A 4886-nucleotide genomic window follows, 5' to 3' on the forward strand; every position below is an offset into this window, starting at 1 on the left:
TATCATCAGGATTTCTGAACTTGCATCAAACAAGGTGAGTCTCTCTGTCTAAAGAGTCACGGGGTCACTTAAAGCTTTCAGCTCCCATTTGGACGGTATCACATACGAACTGAAAAATAAGCATGAAATCGTTTTCACAGGCATGAAGTTAAGTACAGTACAAATACAATAATTTTAAGTTACTGTGTTCTAGTGTATTGTAAAGCTAAAGATGCATGCAAAAGGATATCCAACAAAAGTTCAACTGGAATGTTTTTGTGCCACTAAGAAATAGTGAATATCCACCTTACTGGTTATCCAGAAAACTTCATTTGTAAGCAGGTCTAACTCTTAATATTCAAAGCTATTCTTCTCACCATCAACTAGACGTCAATTAAAGGTTAAAGGTTAGCAGGAATGTGTGCCATATTGAAATGTAAGGATGCTGTTAGTTCTTTCTGAGTCATATGTCTTTGGCAGTCAAAAAAATGTTTAATTGATGTTCATGTTGGTACAAAACTATGATATTATGTCTGCCAAATTGTGCCAACTCAACAATTTCTAAACCTCTCCTAAAGCCACCCTAGTGTTTGCAGCAACCATCCAAGACACCCACTAGAACACGAGCACATCTCGTATGGTTAATCAACCCCTCATTGACTTTTTTTTAACTAATTAAATTAATCAGTTGTGAGCTGGTGGTGAAATTTAACAAATACGTGAAATGGCTGAGATGCCATTTGAGAACTGACGCTGTGTTCGTCTAGCCATCCAACTAGATATCAGTGACTTTTTGGGGAGCAGAAGAAATTCTTACTTTTTTATTGTTTCAACTTTTCACTTTTTTACAGTTCAGTTGCATATATTCTGAAGTTAAATTGTATTTTTTCTGAACAAATGTACACTCACTTCCCAGATAAATAGCTTTGAACATTTTCTTTTCACAGTGCTTTATATCTTTTCACAAGGTGATGTATATTCCACACATTGGTCATTGTACAAATTGTGAAAAGATAGACTGCTGGTATCGTGAAGGTCCCTGATGAGTTTATGCCCTGGCTTTCCCAGATACAGGCATAAATATACCGTGTTAAAACGCAGTTCCACCAAATGGGGTGTGACCCTCATAGGGACTCAGTCACATACTTTTAGGTAGCCCTAAACTCTCCCAGCGACACACTGTCGCTGTTAGCCCGCACATTACATCATGCTACTGGAGTGTGTCCCTCAGCAACAAATCCACATTCCAGTCCCATTGCTTTCTTCATTTCATCTCTCTGTTTGTTGGGAGAAAAACTGTCAACAGCTTTGCTTTACAGCTATTTTGTTGCTTATTACCCATTATTATTTGCGGTGACCTCTTTTGGTTACAACTTATCCTTTCCATCTGTTCTCCCAGTAGTATTTATCCCAAACAGAATCACAGCAAGCTTGGACGCTATCCCAGGATGCAAAGGGAACACAGCAGGGTAAATGGGATGCCAGTAACACATACGATCAACAGTGCAGGAGAGAGTTTGATATTGGGGGGGTGGTGGTGCATAACTTAATAATTTAAAGGCAAAGGTCTATTTATGCGGGGGGGGGGGGGGCTGGGGGTGAATAAAGTTAAAATTAAATATTGGGTGGTACACCGCCCCCCCCCATGTTCCGACAGCCCTATCTACAGTGAAACACTAAAAGCAGTATATATATAGACGCCGGGTTACCTTGTTGTAAGAGGTAACACACATTAACTTGGGAGAACACATCAATGTAAGATGTTAACCAGTTAATTATAATTGCAATTTTCCTGGGATTGAATCTGGCCATGAGTCTAGTAGCTAAACTATTGAACCCTTTCGTATTTTCTGTATGTGTTACTCAGAGCTCTTTGTCCTCTGCAGGTTTCACATTTGCCTTTTCTTCAGTGGTCCTTGCTGACCGGCCTCTTAAGAGACTATTGTTCCACAGACATAAACAAGGCGAAACAATCGGATTCCTTATAGGGATCTGGCTGAATGGCGTGATTGTGTGTTTCCAGGTGGAGTGCTGATTAGCGCTGCGGAAAGGCCTGCTGCCCTTTTGGCTGCACGGTCACCGAGCCAGGTGCTCTGCCGCGTTGATCGATAAGCAGAGGCTCGCCCTCTGAACCTCCCCTATGGTCATTGTATGACTCTCGCAGGTACCGAATAACAGCGCCCAGCTTGATGGCTCCTGAAGTCCGCTTTTTCATTAGTGCTCTTGTGAACTCAGGACCCTACCTCCTCTATCATGGCAATCTCAAACAGCAGGTGTGCGTCTTTGAATTTGCATCATATAGAGTTGAACCCTTTCGACCTTCTCATTCCTTTACTAGCTGGATTCCTATCTGTAATAATTATTATTTATTGTGCATCCATCTTCCATCCCCTTATCCAATGCAAAGACGATCAATGTCATTGCAAAACAAGATGGCTGACATTAACTTCTAAGCTGATAGAGGACACATTTTTCGTATAAGCACTTTGTCTGGTCATGGCGTTTGTCTTGTGTATGTCTTCAGTGGCCTGGTGTCCTTGCATGCTTTGAGGCCACAGTTATTGACATCCTGTCTTGTTCACTTGGGTTTGCGTGCTTGGGTGCAGCTGAATGAAACCAGGCTGTTTTCTTGACTTCGGGCAGAGGGATGTGCACTACAGCAGGCTGCCTGCTGCCATCATTTCCTTCCTTTGGGGGAGATGGCCCCATAAACTCCATCAGAAGCATGTCTGCAAGCTAAAGGCTAATCTGACTACTCTTTAAGTCTGCCAGCCTTCGTTCGTCCTGCACATCAGTGCCAGAGACGACTCCTGGTGCTCGGGGCTAATGGAGGACTGTCAGAGTGCCTGGGAGCAACAGGCAAACGCAAATCTTCGAAATGATAGCGCCGTTGGAATTTGCATCACATCCTAGGGTGTCAGACGGTCATCTAACCCATCCGCATGGTAGATCATTTCACATTTCATTACCCAGTGATAAAAAGGTAGTGAGTTGCACAGGCTTTCATGTAACATTTTAGATATTAAATATACATGTCACTCCACACCTTACTATACATGCCCAGGCAGGATATATTTCTTGATCTGTAGTCGGTGGAGGTTAAATCATTAATTCACCATAGCATGGCAGATAATTGAATATTCTCCTCTGCATGTGCGTGAGCTTCATTTTATTTTGGCATTTTTAAGGGACTGTAATAAGAGGGCCATTATTATTAAAAGGACATTTAAGATAACTGTGTGTTCTCCGTAAGATTTGAAATTGTGTTCTAATAATACTTTATCTGGCTATATTATGAGTTATTGGATTCTTACAGAAGTTCTGCAAACCATAAAAAGTAGAGGTGCACCGATCCATACCTATTAGACGGATCGGGTATCGGTCATATGTGGACTGATCCACGTCCGATACTTACTTATTTAATTGTCTCTAAAAAGACAGCTCCTATTTCGTGTTACATCTGTTTGTACAATCAATCGCACGACAACTTTTTCGCATTTTAGATACATTTTTTGCGGCATTCAAGCTGATCGCCAACGCTGCCATTCAGTGTGTGTGAGCACAGTGAGTTCCTCCTGCTGTGACGTCACATGCATACCCTTAGCAGTCGGAGAACCGTTAAAACAGCAGATAAGGGAGTGACGTGCTGGAAATATTTTGCACTTTTAACAGCAATTAGTAGCACAGTGAATTGTAAGCTTCATAAAAACAATGTTTTGAGAGATGGGAGTAGCGTTTAGTGTAAAATACCGTTAAACAAAACGCACGCTGTTGTGTAATACAATGCGAGAAATATGAAAAAAGCAATGGATGATTTGGACTACCTAGGGCTGTTTTGCGCACTTGCTACAGATACCATTTAATGTATTTTTTGAAAACATAAAACACAAATATTAAAAATTGTACACTACGTTTTGAACTGTTTTTCACCCGTGCACAATTAATTTCCGCCCGCATCCGTTACATTTAGGATGTTTTTCACCTGCTCCATCAAAAGTTGCGGGTTACCCGCACAGTCCGAAAACATGGTGAGGATAACTGGAATTACTAAATTGCGCATAGGTATGTATGTGTGTGTGTGTGTGTGTGTGCGCGCGCTCTGCGAAAGGTTGGTGCCCCAACCTGCATGGGTTGTTCCCTGCCTTGCGCCTGTAGCCTCTGGGATAGGCTCCGAATCCCCCGTGACCCTGAATATAGGACGAAGAGTTTCAGAAAATGGATGAATGGAGAAAGTGTGAAAGATTAATACAGTATCGATAACACTAATATGAATAAAATATTCTTTTTTCAGAACATTCTGTTTGGCTCCCGTGTACTTTTAAAATCCGTCTGCATGTTTGCTTGTCGGCAATATGTCATTGCACCTTGTCTTGTTTTGCGCTGCGTTTGTGTGTGCACTTTATGTAGGCTACCTTTCAGCTGTACCTACAAGTATTTCCCCTGGGTTAAATACGTTTTTCTTATTATATTGACTTTTCATATTAATCGTACGGATTATTTTTTTAGAAACCTTTATAAAACGTTTTATAACTCTTACATATGCATAGGATTAGTGTTTATGTTCTATAAGGTGTTATCGTTGCATATCGATACAGAAGGAAGCCAAGTGTTTTAGACACTGATTATTTTGAACATTGGACATACCATAAAGTTTTATAGCACGGTGCTCTGACTGCGTCCTGCCAACTATAAGAATGGCTTGTGGGGGGCAGCCGTCTTTATATTTGGAGACTCCAAAACCATCCTGGCTCCCTTTATGTGCCGCCACGGCCCAATAAAACAGAGGGAGCGCTAGCAAAGCGATCTAATCTCGGAGATGCGTCAATCATGCCTCTGTGGAGGCTGAAGTGCGGGGTTTGGAAACTGCCTTCCCCCCCCCCCCCCGCCCCCCACCCCTAGATCCCTGG

The sequence above is a fragment of the Brienomyrus brachyistius genome, chromosome 13 (genome assembly GCF_023856365.1).
Source record: "Brienomyrus brachyistius isolate T26 chromosome 13, BBRACH_0.4, whole genome shotgun sequence".
Classification (NCBI taxonomy): Eukaryota; Metazoa; Chordata; class Actinopteri; order Osteoglossiformes; family Mormyridae; genus Brienomyrus; species Brienomyrus brachyistius.